The 18,112-nt window shown below is 32.7% G+C and overlaps 2 long non-coding RNA genes across 2 annotated transcripts; one reads left to right on the top strand and one right to left on the bottom strand.

Moving 5' to 3' along the window:
* Window positions 1–12,299: 12,299 nt before the first annotated feature.
* LOC146949441 (uncharacterized) lies at window positions 12,300–13,358 on the bottom strand. Its single transcript, XR_015027260.1, has 2 exons — window positions 13,083–13,358; window positions 12,300–12,979 (listed from the first exon to the last, which is right to left on the bottom strand). It is a non-coding gene; the product is annotated as an uncharacterized LOC146949441 (long non-coding RNA).
* Window positions 13,359–14,710: 1,352 nt separating this feature from the next.
* On the top strand, window positions 14,711–18,019 carry LOC146949442 (uncharacterized). The gene is made up of 2 exons (XR_015027261.1): window positions 14,711–17,294; window positions 17,401–18,019. It is a non-coding gene; the product is annotated as an uncharacterized LOC146949442 (long non-coding RNA).
* Window positions 18,020–18,112: the final 93 nt, after the last annotated feature.

Genomic DNA, 18,112 nt, shown 5'->3' on the forward strand with positions numbered 1-18,112 from the left:
GATTGATAGTTTGCGGAATCTAATTGGTACTGATAAAAATACTTTGGGGCATTGTTGTTTGATTAACAGATTGTGTCAGGAAGCTCAGGTTCCAGTTGAACCCACTGATGTATATGTGAAGTCTCTGAGGCCTATATCAGACTCTGTGCTAGAAGGTTTTGAGAGAGAGCAGGAGAACTATGATCGGAAGCTTAGGGAGGTAGACGAGCATCAGGCTATGGAACAAGATCACATCCCACAGGTGCCTCCACCACAAGTGCCACCACCTCAGATACAGCAGCAGGGTCTTCCACCCTATTTCATGGAGTATACATATGCCATGGCCAACTGGGCTCAGGACATTTCTTCTCGAGATAGGATGCCCCCACCAGCATTCCCTCAGCCCTTCTATGAGGCAGCTGAGCTCTACCGTCAGGATGCTAATGCAAGGACTAATGCTTATGACAGGTTTGCTAGTCCACTTGAGATGGAGAACTATTTAGCTGAGGAGAGGCGGCGGGGACTCAGAGCAGAGGAGCGAATTAGAACGGAGTACTTTAGGATTCAAGCTGAGAGGAATCCGGGTGCAGACTCACAGCCTCTCTACTATCCATTTCCACCTTCAGGACCAGGAGGGTCATCCGGAGCACATCAGTGATTTGGGCACCTTGTCTAGCCCAGATATTTACTATTTTTATCGTTTTCAGTATTTGTTTTTGTTTTGTTTTTTTATTTTCATTAGTATGAACTGTAGTATGGAGTAGAACTTGAGTAGTGTCTTGGTACTTATGGTTTAGTCCCCTATTTTGTGATGCATCTGCGTTTTTTTATTACTGATGAACTCACTTTTCTTGAAATGTACCAGTTTAGTAACAAAGATTCTGCCAATGGTTTGTCAAAAGTTCAAAGGAGGTGGTTGCTTGATTGGATCTTTCAATGGGAAGTGTACGGCCGGACGGAATGCTTAGGTAGCCACAACTTCCAGAAACCTCAACTTGTAAGGTCATTGCCAAATTTTATTTTTCAATTTTTACAAATATGAGTGTTTCCATGTGAATGCTATTTCTAGGGCTTTCAATTTTTCTCTGCTATTGATTGGTTATATTATGTGCACACTAAGGCAAATTGCTTGTACCTTGAGCCTTTGAAGCCAACCTGAGTTTATATTGAATTATTCCTTTGTTTAAGCCAAGTTGAGCCATTAGGATTAGACCCCTTGTTTCGGTGACGAACCACATTACAAGCCTAGAGACCATAGGATTGTCCCAATAATTTTGGAGTTAGGCATAATGTGTGTTTCAATGTTACAAAAATTCAAGTTTGGGGTTGCTCATGGAACTAGCAACACTCTAAGTTTGGGGTAGGGGTACTAGAGAATTGAAGATCATTTTGTGCTGTCTAATAAAAAAAAAAAAAAGAGAAAAAGCATGTCAAAAATAAGCTGAAACGTTAAAAATTCAGCTCAAAAAAAAAGTATATATGCATAAAGACAACAAGTGATCAGTTTTTTATTATTCAATGTTAATGATCTCTAGTCCCTGAATTTTGTTGTGGTATTGTTTTTAATTTTTAGAACCGTAGGATGATGCTTAACTCCAAGTCATTTTTCTTAAGCCTACTTTCCAAATTATCCCACCTCAAACCTAAGCCCCGTTATAACCGAAAAAGTCCTTAAAAGTGTGTGCATGATATCGACTTTGATTGATGCTTAGAAACTTTTCAAGTCTTGGTAATATAGTAGTTTGCATGTCGACTGTGTGAACCTTGTTTCAATATTGTTGCGAGAAGTTGTGGATTGGATGTGTTGCCAAGCAAGTTAGCTCATCAATTGCTAACTAAGGAGTGAACTTTTGACATGACCCTTGGTGGAGTAAGTGTTACTTTACTGTTATTTTTCATTTTTGGTGTGTTCCTTGAGGACAAGCAACGATGCAAGTTTGGGGTTGTGATGACATTATGTCATTACTATGTTTGTAGACACTTTCCATGTAATTTTTAGGGTTATTCATCAAGATTAGGAAGCTAAAAGCACTTAAAAATGAAGATTTCAGGCTGCCAGCGAAAGTCAAAATCGGGCCCCGATTTATTGAGTTCGGGCGCCGATTTCCAAGCAGCAGGAAGGCATCCACTTACTGGAAAAATCGGGCCCCGACCCTCCTGGTTCGAGCGCCGATTTGGCTGTTCCAGAACGCGAATTTTCGGCCTTCGGGGGCCGATTTTGGGCACTCGGGGGCCGATTTTTAGCTTCTTATAAATATAAAAGAGGTGTTTCTGAATGAGGAGTTCACGTTTTTGGAGATAAAACGACATAGAAACTCAAGGAAAGGGATTTTGGAGCACTATTGGAGGAGATTCATCAAGAAGAGTTCATGAATTGTTCTTGTAATCTCTCTTTCACTCTTTCTTTTTGTTTAGCTGCTATGTGTAACTAAATCCTCCATTGTTGGAGATGAGTAACCCTAGATGAACATGATTGTTATTTGACCTAATTTTATTTATTGATGAATTTCATTGAATTGCTTCTCTTATCTCTGTTCTTAATGCTTTTATTGATTGGCCATCTATAAATTGAATTACGGTTTATATTGTGATACGGAAGTGGAATTTATAAATGCTTGAGATAAGAAATCTTTGCCTTTGTAATCTAGGAATAGATACAAACCCTTGGAACCAATTATGAATCCTTGTTCGTTCATGCTTGATTCTAATCTTAAAATTCACTAAGGAATTAGGTGTTTATTTTAGAGTCAACGTTTCTGTCACTAAGGAACTAGGGCACGAATTTTATAGAGGATTCGGTAGCAATTAGGTGAGTCAATTCAATAATGAGAATTAGGTTAATAACATGAAATAAGTCATCTAGTAAAACTCATCTCCAACACTTTTCTCTTTATTAATTTGAACCATCTCGATATTGTTCAATTTCAATTATTGCACTACAAACAAACTCCGTAACCTTTTGTTCAATTAAGTCTTAAAATACGATTCAATAGTATAACGCAATCCTTGAGTTCGACACTCGGTCTTACCGTTTTATTTTACTACTGGAACGATTTCGTACACTTGCGAAAATCGCCATCAAGTTTTTGAAGGGGTACTAGAGAATTGAAGATCATTTTGTGCTGTCTTATAAAAAAAAAAAAAAAAAGAGAAAAAACATGTCAAAAATAAGCTGAAACGTTAAAAATTCAGCTCAAAAAAAAAAAGTATATATGCATAAAGACAACAAGTGATCAGTTTTTTATTATTCAATGTTAATGATCTCTAGTCCCTGAATTTTGTTGTGGTATTGTTTTTAATTTTTAGAACCGTAGGATGATGCTTAACTCCAAGTCATTTTTCTTAAGCCTACTTTCCAAATTATCCCACCTCAAACCTAAGCCCCGTTATAACCGAAAAAGTCCTTAAAAGTGTGTGCATGATATCGACTTTGATTGATGCTTAAAAACTTTTCAAGTCTTGGTAATATAGTAGTTTGCATGTCGACTGTGTGAACCTTGTTTCAATATTGTTGCGAGAAGTTGTGGATTGGATGTGTTGCCAAGCAAGTTAGCTCATCAATTGCTAACTAAGGAGTGAACTTTTGACATGACCCTTGGTGGAGTAAGTGTTACTTTACTGTTATTTTTCATTTTTGGTGTGTTCCTTGAGGACAAGCAACGATGCAAGTTTGGGGTTGTGATGACATTATGTCATTACTATGTTTGTAGACACTTTCCATGTAATTTTTAGGGTTATTCATCAAGATTAGGAAGCTAAAAGCACTTAAAAATGAAGATTTCAGGCTGCCAGCGAAAGTCAAAATCGGGCCCCGATTTATTGAGATCGGGCGCCGATTTCCAAGCAGCAGGAAGGCATCCACTTACTGGAAAAATCGGGCCCCGACCCTCCTGGTTCGGGCGCCGATTTGGCTGTTCCAGAACGCGAATTTTCGGCCTTCGGGGGCCGATTTTGGGCACTCGGGGGCTGATTTTTAGCTTCTTATAGATATAAAAGAGGTGTTTCTGAATGAGGAGTTCACGTTTTCTACTTATATATATAAGAAAGGAAATGCCCCTTGAAATTACCAATTTGCCCCTATGAGGGGCATTTTGGTAATTCAATTATTGGAAGTGGTTTTTTTTTTTTAAGGTTTGGCTTATGAATTTCCATTTTTGCCCCTAACCAATTTTTTTAATTATTTTCTTATTTTTATATTTTTAATAACATTTAATTATTTTCCAATTTTTATATTTTTAACTATTTTTCAATTTTTCCTCCCAAATTCAATTGCTTCTACATTGCCGTTGTGGAAGATTAAGGTATCGTTTGACCCGACTTTTTTCAAACTTCTCTACATTTTTAAGGAGAAGTTAGGCCGAATACAATATCAATTAAGTACTTACTAAAAAAAGTACTTTTTTTGAACGCATAAAATTGAATGGAATGAGCTTTGACCAGAAGCTGTTGAATGTTACTTTAAAAAACTACTTCTCGACCAGTTTTTTTTTTTTTTTTTAAGGTTTGGCCTATGAATTTCCATTTTTGCCCCTAACCAATTTTTTTAATTATTTTCTTATTTTTATATTTTTAATAACATTTAATTATTTTCCAATTTTTATATTTTTAACTATTTTTCAATTTTTTCTCCCAAATTCAATTGCTTCTACATTGCCTTTGTGGGAGATTAAGGTATCGTTTGACCCGACTTTTTTCAAACTTCTCTACATTTTTAAGGAGAAGTTAGGCCGAATACAATATCAATTAATTACTTACTAAAAAAAGTACTTTTTTTGAACGCATAAAATTGAATGGAATGAGCTTTGACCAAAAGCTGTTGAATGTTACTTTAAAAAACTACTTCTCGACAATTTATTTCACAAGCACCTCTTTTCAACTCACGCCGGGAACTTTTTCTTTTTTTTTTAATATTATATTTCATTATGTTTTTTTCTTCCATTTAACTTTTTTTTAACCGTTCCATTAATTTTTTAAGGAGATTCCATTTAATTTTATTACCTTTTTTTCAAAGGAATTTTATTATCTTTTTATCACTTATATATTTAATTTCAATATCGTTTAATCATCACAATCTCACAAATATTTTTATTCACGATGTCATTTAATGATCCCAAATATTTTTATCTCCTTTCTTCAACCTCGCGAATATATACACACATTAACGTTTAGAGTAATATTTTATGTCCGTCTGTCTGTTTTTTTGTTACGCTAATGCATGTAATTTTTTTAGTGTTGCTTGGTTGAGTGCTACCTCATCAATTTTTTTAACTATATTCCAATTTTTATATTTTTAAAAACTTTTAACTATTTTACGATTTTTTATTTTTAACTATTTAAAACTAAGTTGATGGTTCATGGTTTTTAAGGTTTATATTTTGACATATTATAATGATTCACAATTATCCGTCATTTTACCATCTATCCTTTCAATGTAATCTTTCAGACTGAATATTACTAAACATATGTGAAGAGACTGAATATTGCTCAGTTGATATTACTTTTTTGATGTCAAAGAGATTTTTTATTTTTTAACGGTCAAAATATTAATAACCAAGTTCCTACACAAGACGCTAAAGAGTTTAATGTGTTTCTTTCGTTCATTTTGTGTCATGTAAATATTGGTGTTAATCCCTTTTTGGTAACTCTATGACAGTAGCGCTCACTTTTATAATTTTAACTATTATGTAATTTATGTTGTTTTCCTGCTCTTGATAAAGCTTTCATAAATATTTTGATAAAGTTTTTTAATTTTTGTGCAATATTCATTAATTTGTTCATTTTTCCTTCTGAACAATTTTTTTACAAAATACGTTACTGAACCCCATGCCTTAAACCATGCATCACAAATATTTGGATTATGCGAACTTCATTCTCAAATTTACTAAGAATGGTAATATTCCGTAATTTGAACATCTCTCCTTTAAAACAAGTTTTTAAAAGTGCGTATAATTCACATGAAAGGATTCGATACTAAATTGCAGTTAATATCTGCCTTTGCTGTAGATCATGTGAAATGATTTATATACGTTGAAAATGAAAGGCAAAATGATATAAATCAAGTAGAGAGACATTCAACTATCTGTCTGATTCAGAAGTTTGTTCACCTGAAAGGAATGGATACTAAATTGCAGTTACTATCTACCTTTGTTGTAGATCATGTGAAAGGATTTATATACGTGGTACTAAATTGCAGTTAATATCTGCCTTTGCTAGGGGTGGCAAAAATACCCATGCCCATGGGTACCCGTGGGTAAAATCCGTCACGGGTATGGAGCGGGTAGCTAAACTGGTATCCACGGGTATAATAAACGGGTATTTGACTACCCATTATTATATGGACATAGACACGGATTGGATTGTATCCATACCTATGGGTACCCATACCCGATAATAAATTAAGTAAATTATTAATATATCTTTATATATCATATCTTATTACTTAAAGTTGGTACCTTATTGAAGAAAATTTTACCGCCCACCTAAAAATCCTCAATAATAACCTATTTTTATTTTAATTTTTTTTAATTCATCTTATTAAGTTCACCATTTCTACTTCATTCACATCATAAAACATATAGATTATATAAGAATCATGAATTTTCTATGAATTATGTATGATTAATGAAATTTGAGTGGATTATGTATGGATGTTTAAAAGTTGAAGTTTTTTGGTAATTAAAAAAAGTTATTATTTGTACCAAAAAATAAATAAATTCAAAACTCCATGGGTACCCATGGATACCTCAATACCCACGGGTACCGGTATAGTGAGTACCCACGAGGATACGGGGCGGGCACGGGTATCATACTTATCCAACGGGGCGGGGACGGGTATCATATTATCCGTACCCATGGGTATCCATTGACATCCCTAGCCTTTGCTGTAGATAATGTGAAAAGATTTATATACGTTGAAGCTAAAACACAAAATGATATAAATTAGGTAGAGAGGCTTTCAGTTATCTATCTGATGCAGAAGTTTGTTCGCCTGAAAGAACTGGATACTAAATTGCAGTTACTGTATTTGCTGTAGATCATGTGAAATGATTTATATATGTTGAAGCTGAAAGTCAAAATGATATAAATCAGGCAGCTTTGGTAATAGGGTTTTCATTGGTTTATAGATAGATATCAATTATTACTGGAAAAGTGTTTCTACCGCTGACAAAATATGTTTTCATTTGTTACTTGTGATCAAACCATTTTAAAGATTTAATTTTGTAATCCGTAATGCAAGAGTACTCTAAATATTGTCTTATGGTTTATAATTATCTGTCATTTCACAATCTATCCTTCCAATATAATATTTTGTCAAATACGTTACTGAACCCCGTGCGAAGCACGGGTTTGTAACTAGTTGGAGATAAAAAGACATAGAAACTCAAGGAAAGGGATTTTGGAGCACTATTGGAGGAGATTCATCAAGAAGAGTTCATGAATTGTTCTTGTAATCTCTCTTTCACTCTTTCTTTTTGTTTAGCTGCTATGTGTAACTAAATCCTCCATTGTTGGAGATGAGTAACCCTAGATGAACATGATTGTTATTTGACCTAATTTTATTTATTGATGAATTTCATTGAATTGCTTCTCTTATCTCTGTTCTTAATGCTTTTATTGATTGGCCATCTATAAATTGAATTACGGTTTATATTGTGATACGGAAGTGGAATTTATAAATGCTTGAGATAAGAAATCTTTGCCTTTGTAATCTAGGAATAGATACAAACCCTTGGAACCAATTATGAATCCTTGTTCGTTCATGCTTGATTCTAATCTTAAAATTCACTAAGGAATTAGGTGTTTATTTTAGAGTCAACGTTTCTGTCACTAAGGAATTAGGGCACGAATTTTATAGAGGATTCGGTAGCAATTAGGTGAGTCAATTCAATAATGAGAATTAGGTTAATAACATGAAATAAGTCATCTAGTAAAACTCATCTCCAACACTTTTCTCTTTATTAATTTGAACCATCTCGATATTGTTCAATTTCAATTATTGCACTACAAACAAACTCCGTAACCTTTTGTTCAATTAAGTCTTAAAATACGATTCAATAGTATAACGCAATCCTTGAGTTCGACACTCGGTCTTACCGTTTTATTTTACTACTTGAACGATTTCGTACACTTGCGAAAATCGCCATCAATAAATAACAAGATCACATCTTTATATAACCCATCTTTAAATCACACATCTTCAAATAACACATCTTTATATAACACATGGTCAATTATTTTATTATTTACACATCGTTAAATAAAACATTAATTATATATCATCAAATAATTATTCTTTGCTCATCAATTAATATCTCATCACCTAGATTCATCATTCATAATCTATTATTTAGCCACGATAAAATCTATGCTTCAGCCATTAAGATATCATTTTGGTGTTCTAATCATCATTTTCAGTAACTATATATATATATATATATATATATATATATATATATATATATATATTTCTTCAACATGCCAGAGGCTTTACAACACTATCTTTTCCTTAATATAATTATTTTTTTCTACCTAATTAATTTAGAAGATAATATTCTAGATAGGGATTTCCAACATCATAGATGCATCATTCACTAAACACGTAAAAATGGAAAAGGATAAGCATATTAAATTTATACCCTATTAGTATGTTTGTAGTGCATCAAAGGACATTCAACTTATCATAAGGTTAACCTTAATAACAAAGCATTATATTGTCAGACACTTCGGGCTTATACATATAAATTTCGATGGTGACTAAGTATCCTAATCCTTATACATATACCCCTTTGGCCTAGCCTATGCCTATAGCTATGTCCTCATACCTTAGAATAACGTATTTCGGTTCAAAAGTTTAAACATGATATCTAGTATCACAATTCTAGTTCAAAAATATATACATATGAGTAAAGCCATTGAATACCACTAATCAAATACAATATCCAGTAAATAACAAAGATCACGTAAATCGAAACAATTCATAAAGGTCACGTAATGTTTTTCGAATGAATATGAATAAAACAAATAATAGCTACATAATGTTTTTCGAATTAAAAATTGAATTCTGTTATTGAAAACAACGAAGGCTCATGCAGACAAATTGATGTGCTAAAACCGATCACAAGCTCTTACTGATCCATATTCAAAATTAAAGCAGATAATCATAAAGGATGGACAGGCACACAAAATTCAAGTATAACTATTAAAATATCAAAATAATAATTATAGCAGCACAAAAGAACACAATTTAATCATAGATTCATCAAAGGGAATAAGAAAACAATAAAATTAACAACCCTTCACTACCCATATGTTCATACAACCTCATGATGAATAGAAACTCCCCCCTTACAAACTCATCCTAAAGCATGTTAGATGCAATCTAATGATTCACAGACTAGTCTCACCGAGTGGCGGAGCCACTCAAGGACATGGGGAGGCCACAGCCACCCCATTCTTTTTTTATTTAATTTTTTTTATATACAGGAAATTACTGCACTATCCCTGACTCAAAATGAAAATTACAAGTGGCCCATTCTCACATTTTTTTTTTCTGAAGTGAAGCGTATGTTCTTTCCTTCTTCTCTCTAGCGAAAAACAAAGAAAACGCGTTTCACTCTCCCTCCTCAGCCATGGACGTTCAACACTTCCTCCACAAAGGCACTTCCTTTTTCTGATCCTTCCATCACTCACACTTCTCTCAACTCAGTATCAATTTCGTCTTTCTCCGACTCCGTCTTTCCACAAAGGCACAAACCCTAATTGACTGTTGTAAGTGAAAATCATACTGATTTCATTTTTTAACTTTGATTTTTCGAATCCTACTGTCTTATTTGGTGTTGAATTTGGTTTTTTATTTGGTTTCACATTCAATTTTCCATAACCCTAGTAAAAAATGATAGTTATTTGATTTTGGAAATAGTTACAAATCATGGCTGTTGGAATCGAAATTGTTATTTGATTTTGGAAATAGTTACAAATCATGGCTGTTGCTAGTTAGTTACAAATCACTTGATTTGCTAGTTAGTAGTAAAATGTAACAGGACTTGAAATTAAACTAGTATGAATGAAACATTGAAACCATGTAATTTGAATGATATTACAGTATTGAAATTAAACTAGTATGTATGAACAAAACCGAAATGGGTCATATTGTATATTATATGAATTATATATTTTAGTTTATTTTGATTGCGGCCACCCCATAATTTTTTGTCTGGCTCCGCCACTGGTCTCACCCTTACCTTAGATTGTTTTTCTGAAATCAAAAGCAGCGTTCTTCGTTCCTAGGGTTCTCTCTCTCTGAGTTCTCCTCTTTTTCCTCTTTCTCTAAAAAGCGGTTTAACGTAAAAACTCTTTCTAACCTAAGCTTCCTTATTTATAATACTAAATACTCTTCCTAAATATGTTTAGGCCCAATAACTCTGTCTTCTTTCTATTCTAACCCCCAAATCTACTTATTCTAATAATTCTCATATTCTAATAAATAATAGAATAAAGCCACTTAATAAAATACCAACACCTCACATATTTAAAATAAATCACATAAATAGATTCTAACTTAATAAAAATAATTAAATATCAAAGTGGGCGTTACAGCATAGGCCGGGAGTGTAACGACCTAGGACCCATGTCGGTAGAAGGTCCAAAAAAAAATTTAAGGTGGGGGGTGTATATAGAAATATTTGGTTTTTGGGGTGTATATATAGTAAAATTCTTTGAAAATGCCTCAAACATTGACATGTTGAAGGACTGAGCTGAAATTTCTTGATTTTTTTGCCCTTTTGACGCAATTTCCCATATATACCCCACCTAGCACAAATTTTTTTATATACACCCTCCTATAAAAAAAATTTTGGTTGTTCTTAATAATATACTCAAAAATTTATTATCAAAGAAATTGGTGATATTTTTTTGGGCCCTTTAATTTCTAATAATGTGTTTCACTAATATCAAAAATATCGATGATATTTATTATCCAACAAATTGGGATAATTTTCATAACAAAACAAATTCTATTTTAGTTGAAAATTGGCCTACTAGAGAAATTAATCTTAATCTTGTCTTTCAAAGACTCCAAAAATATAAATTATATCAATATAGTAATGTCAAATTTCTTGAATTGATTGAAAGAATTGCATAATTGAATTTGATAATGCAAGATCATGTGAAACACATTCATCATTATGAAACCGATGTGAGATCACTACGGAAAAAAAATTATATGAAACACGTCAGCTTTTTTCTTTTGTTGTTTTTTTTTATCAATAGCTGCATTTGACATACGATATTTTGGGGTGCTAAAATTTCAATCTACTTCGCATGTGCTATTGTTCTCTACTTCTATGGTATTTTATTTTGTTTTGGTGTCTATAGAGTATTTGATTTATTTTTAGATGTTGTCTAAAAAAACATTTACGATGTATTATATAAGGGGCCCATTTCTCATATCATGCATAAGGATCGTAAAACTCTAGGAACGACCTTATTGAAGTTGTGCACATAATCTTGAGATACTTGAAAGCAACTCCTGGAAAAGGTTTATTCTTCAAGAAGACCAATGATAAAAATGTGGCAATATTCACTGATGCACATTGGGCAAGGTCTATTACAGATAGAAAGTCAACTTCAGGTTATTGCACATATGTGTGGGGGAACCTAGTGACTTGGAGAAGTAATAAACAAGGAGTAGTTGCAAGAAGTAGTGCTGATGCAGAGTTTAGAGCAATAGCTCAAGGAATTTGTTAAGGTATGTGGGTTCTTAGTGTCTTGAAGGAACTTAAGATAGTGGTAGAACTTCCATTGAAATTATATTGTAACAAGGCCGGTATAAGCATAGCTCACAATTCTGTTCAACATACTCGTACAAAGCATATTGAGATTGATCGCCATTAAATCAAAGAGAAGATAGATGTTGGTATTCTCTGCTTGCCATTTGTTACTTTCCAATCAACATACAACATACATATTAACCAAGAGTTTGGGAAGAACAACATTTGAATACTTGATTAGGAAGTTGGACATGATTGATATTTATACACCAACTTGAGGAGGGGTGTTGAAATATATCCTTATCTTCATAATCAAATTATCATATTATCACCAATAGTAGTATTATTTTCTACAGTTTGCAACAACCACTCTATTTATTATAATTTTATAATAAAAACTACGTTATTGGAACCAATTTTATTCGGTTAAAATCATATTCAATTTTGTCAGAGAAAAAAATATACTCAAATCAATTCTATCTAGATAATACTTTTTTTACCTCATTTCGTTATCATTTTTTTAGAGTTTATAAGTCATAACTGCAAGGTCCATGAAATTAAAAAAAGGAAATAAATAAAAAAATTAATTTACAACTTACAAATTCTAGCGGAAGGGAATTTTTTTGACCAAAAATAAACAATATTCATTCAAATTGATAGATGACATCAATACAATAAAAATTCTCTAAAAACACAAATGATGAATCAACAAACAAAGTCACAACATCCATGGTAATAACATTCAACGACAAAGTACAATAACCTACAAACATGATTATATTCAAGTCTCCAGAATACCTATGTCTTCGGATTTGCAAAGTTCACGTCGCCAAAGTCATTGATTGAATTTGCACTCGATTGAAGCTGATCTAACAATCAGAACATAAAAAACACCATAACAAGACGAGAAAGACAAACAATACCGCACAAAGACGACGAACAAAACAATGTCGCACTAAGACGACGAAATCACGAAACAGAAAACGATTTAGAAGGGTGATTTGTTGTCAATGATTGACCCTATATCACCCCTCTTTGATGAAGGAGAAAAAAAACTAAAGTTTATGACGGCTCACAAAAGAGAGATAGTTGTAGTTTCTAATTCAAGGGGAATAACTCATTCAATCATTAATTTTCCCGACATTCACATTCAAACAGAACACACACCATAGTACAAGTTTCAGAATACTCATACTTTTTACAATCTTCCTGATAATGACATGGACCAAAACCTGCAATAAAAAAGAGAATAAACAAATGTTACTAAAATGAGAAAAGGGATTCCAAATAAAACCGAAGTAAACAAGAGAATTTGAAGGTTAAATAATGGCATACTTTTATAGCTCCCTGCAACAAGAAATATGGAAAGAAAGAGGAACACAACGAAAATAAATTTCAAAATTGTATTCATGTTTTCCACTTTTTCTTTTCGGTAATAAGTAGAACAAGATTTGATCATTTTATAAGGTTTAAAGTTAGCAATATCCTACAATGATTAAAAAAGATAATCGCCTTTAAAACTTGTGAAAAAACTCTTCCTAATGTAAAAATTATTAATAAATGTCTTTTACGTAAATCAGACTCAAAAATTTTAACCAACTTTGAATAATTTTTAACCTTTCATAATAGGAATGGGAAAAATGTTCTTGATCCATTGAAAAGTTATAAGTACGAGTAATGCATGAATAGGTGAAAACGTATTTATGCACAAATTCAAAGTATAGTGTGATTAGGGGTGGAAATAGGCTAGGCCGGGCCGGGCTTTGTAAGGCCCAAGCCTGGCTTACTTCAAAAATTATAGGCCTGAGCCTGGCCTATTACCCGTCATAGGCTCAATTTCGAGGCCTGGTCTGGCCTATTTAAAGGCCTGATGAAGCCCGAAAGCCTATTTAAAAGCCTATTTTACACTAAAGTCTAGCAACACATGTAAGTCTACTACTAAATAGGCCAAAATTTACGAAGGCCTAAAGCACATGAATATATGTGCTACTAAATAATGAAATCTTACAAAGGTCTAATCACACCAATATATCTACTACTAAATAACCAATCACATGAAGGCTTGAGTTTATGAGAAAAAAACTTCAACGATATCAATAATGGAAGATATATTATACATAAAAAGCTTAATAGGCCGGCCCGACGGGCTTAATAGGCTTTTTTGTAAGCCTTAGCTTGGCCTATTTAATTAAATAGGCTTTATAAAAAGCTTGAGCCTGACCTTGTTAATAAACGAGCTGGGCCGAGCTAGGCTTTAAATAGGCTAGGCCATAGGCCCCTGTCGGACGGTCTGGCCTGTTCCCACCCCTAAGTGTGATCACTTGTTTTTTTTTTTAAGAAACAGTGTGATCGTTATTATTTTCATAAATTTGTTTATTTAAAATGAATGCGTATATTGCTTTTTAATTCCATGATTTATGAAAGACCCCATAATTTACAATCAACTTATATTTATTTATATTTATTTCATGGTGTACTTGCAAAAAGTACGGTAAGGGATTCTAGGGTTAAGAATCGTATGCTAGGGTTTAGACTGATGATTAGATGCCCTGAGAATGCTCTCAAAAGTAGTATTTATAGCCTACTGTGGGCTTGGGTTTCGGTTGCTTGGTTCCCAAGCAACATGGGTATTTGTGTGTTTTAGGGGGTTTTAATTAGGCGGTTGCTAGAGATTTCTAGAAGCTTAGTAGGGCGGTGCCTCTAGGCAAGCGCGCCAGGGGTCAGGGACTCTTCAGAAGGACGCCCGGGCCCTTCTGGAGGTCTTAGAGCCCTTCTGGAGGGCTTCTAAGCCCTTAGGAATATTATGACGGCTCACATGGTTTATAGTTATATTACTGCAGTTTAAGAGACTCTTTTCCAAAGTCTATGCGTCGCCAATTTTCTTCTTTTTGATCTACTAAAAAGGGGTGATTTTGTAGTGTTTGGGGTCAGTTTCAATCTAAAATCACCCTTGCAAATTTTTTCAGTTTCTTTCTTTTCTTTGTTTGTGATTTCATTGTCACTATCTTTATTTTGATTTCCCGTATTTGTGCAGTGTGTTTTTTATTTGCCGTTTTAGTGCGGTATTTGTTTTATTTTGACTGAAAGATTAGATATGATTAATCGTATATCCAATCAATGACTTTTGCGTCGTCAACGTTGTAGATTCGGAGACATAACTATTCTAGAGAATTGAAGATAGTCATATTTGTAGACATATGTATTATAACATTCTATGCTATTAACATGAATGATGTGAGTTTGTTTGAAGATTCATCTTTTCTATTATTAGCGACTTTGAACTTGTATTTTTAAAAATAAAAAAAGAAAAAGAAGAAGAGTAAATTTTTAAAAATAAAAAAAGAAAAAGAAGAAGAGTAAAAATATGACAAGCTTTGTTTTATCTTTTTTTTTTTGATAAATTATTTCATAATCTAGTATTTTTATTTTTTATTGTTTTAGTTCCATTTTAGTACCTTCTGGGTGCGTTCGTTTCAGATTTTTTTCAAAAAAAATCTATTTTTTCCCTTAAAAAAATCACTTTTTTCATTTTTAAGTGTTTGTTTAGGATTTTTAGAAAAATCATTTTATCAAAAAAAATCTATTTTGACCCTAAAATGAAAAGCTATTAGGATTAGCTTTTCTTAAAATCTATTTTGTTTAACAACAAGGAGATAACACATGTACATGTTAGAACTTAGTTTTTTTAAAAAATGGATTTTTATGGATAGTAGACAAACACAAATAACTTCCGATTTTTTTTAATATCTCTAAAGAAAAACCTCTAGATTCTTTTGACACAAAATCTATTTTTTTTAAAGCTGAAACAAACGCACCCAATGCTATAGTTTACACAATCAACAATGATCTCTTTTTGTTATGGGTTTCAAAGTATTTTAATTCAACCTTACTTTTCCTAAGCAATGCATTATAGAATTGTAATCATTGAATCTTTGATATTGAACGATGGACAAGTGAAGTTTCATAACGGCAAATAGGGTTGGATAATACGGAAATCTTACCCTATACCCCGACATATGTACTTTTACCCCTACAAATGTTTGAAAATTCATAGTTTGCCCTCGTTGCTGTTTAACCTTTTTACATATTGATTTTGCGCCATCACTGTTATCATTTCCCATTTAATTAGTTCACCCCCACATGATAACTCTTCAGGTTTCTCATTTAATTTATTCTTTTCCAAAATATTTACGGAAAACTCATATATACTTTTCTAAAATTTATATTGGAGAACTCTACACGAACCACTGAGTAAAAAATTTCCTCTGCACCAAAGGACACAATAAAAAAGACAAACAATAACACCACAAATTCTGGAAAAAACTTAAAAATAAAAAAAAGGCTTACTGAATTTTTGCAGGGAACGAATGAACTTCAGAAGTAATAACATCAAGAGTTAAACTCTCTTATTGAAACAGTTTGAGTTAAAATAAAAAAAAAAGCATGAACAAGAAATCTCCACGCAACGATTCCGGAATGAATACGAGACTTTTCCGAGAAGAATCGATTGAAGCGTTTTACATTCGTTTTTCAGGAATCAATGATTCGGAGATCGATTCCGGTAATCCAAAACACAATTACGTGAACGGTTCCGGTAACCCACTAATCTAGAAAACCTTGGCAAATCCATAAAACCTCAAACCTCAATGAATGATTCCGGTAAACAATTAAGGGAACAAACACAAAAATGGTTAAGAGAAAACAAATACAAGAAACGATTGAGAGAACGGTCAATAATTGATGAGTTCAGCAAAGAAGGCTCACTGTTTGTTGGTAGTTTTTTTTCTCTCCAGGGCCATCGTTTTTTTTTTTAAAATGTGGGGTGAACAAGTGAAAGTGTGATTGTTTTATTTTATATAAAGGGTAAATTTGGTAGTTTGTGTCAAATGTCGGGGTGAAGGTATAAATGCAGGGGTGTGAGGTATAACTTCCGGATAATACATATAAGAATGAACAAAACATTTTTAAACATGAAAAAAGTCTAGACTTTCTTAGGATGATTTAGGGTAATCAATCTTAATAGATTTGTTTTTTCAAAAAAAAATCTTAATAGATTTGTTCACTACCAAAAAAAAAAAAATCTTAATAGATTTGTTAACAATTCCTCCATGAATATATGATATTATGTTGGTTCAAAATACACTTTTAATCTTTAATAAGAGAGATATAAGTTAAATTAGTTTTTCTTAAAAAAAAATATAAGTTAAATTAGTTTACCTCGTTGTTAGAAATTTGATTTCCATAATAAACGAAAAGAATTGGGATTATAGAGTCTATCTTTATGATGAATCCAAAATCCTGAGGTACTTTTTAAAAATACAAAACACCAATAAACTTCTAAAAAAAATTCCTTAAATTAAGAATCATTACAAATGTCTCTTAAGTAAATCATAGGATTTCATAATTTACGACCAACTTTAACTTTTGTTTTTAACCTTTCATGATAGGAAAGGAAAAAAAGTTCTTGAACCATGGAAAAGTTATATGTAGTAAGTAGGAACAATGCATGAAGAGGCGAAAACTTATTTATGCACCGGTTCAAGTATTGTATGGTCATTTTTAATGTATCTTAATTTTTAATTGTATGATTTCTGAAACACCCTAAAATTTATAATCAACTTATATTCATTTATAAATATTTTATGGTTTACAGAGCTTTCAAAGCGGACTACCCATCCCTTATTGGTGGGCCTTTTCATTTGATTTTGCTGATGACGTGAAGCTAACTCCCAGTGGTCGTTTGGTTGACCGCCTGCCTATTTGTATGAATGGGTAGACGTCGTGCAGGAGTAGCTTTGTTGCTTGTTTGGTGAGTGCTTGAGGATAGCGGGAGCTTTCCTCCGTTATCTGTTTTTGGAATATTAGTGTAGGGCTTTGATCTATGTTGAGATTGGAGATTTATTGGATGATGTATCTTGATGCTTATGACATGGCTATTTGGAGATGTATGTTGTTTATCCGCTGCGACGTTTTGTGAATTGTTTTTATATGCATGTTTCAAGAACTATTGAAGATGTGACGTCTACTTCTTGAATATTTATGTGTTTTATCGCTTTAATAGAAGTAGGTCGTTACAGTAAAACTTGCTTAACTCTTTTATATATGGTACTATTGTTTTCTTCTTGTTAAATAATGGCATACTTTTATAGCTCCCTGCAACAAGAAATATGGAAAGAAAGAGGAACACAACGAAAATAAATTTCAGAATTGTATTCATGTTTTCCACTTTTTCTTTTCGGTAATAAGTAGAACAAGATTTGATCATTTTATAAGGTATAAAGCTAGCTATCTAAGGTAATAAGTAGAACAAGATTTGATTAAAAAAGATAATCGCCTTTACAACTTGTGAAAAAACTCTTCCTAAT

Source organism: Medicago sativa, chromosome 2 (assembly GCF_051527215.1).
Source record: "Medicago sativa cultivar Bolivia chromosome 2, Bolivia_mono, whole genome shotgun sequence".
NCBI lineage: Eukaryota > Viridiplantae > Streptophyta > Magnoliopsida > Fabales > Fabaceae > Medicago > Medicago sativa.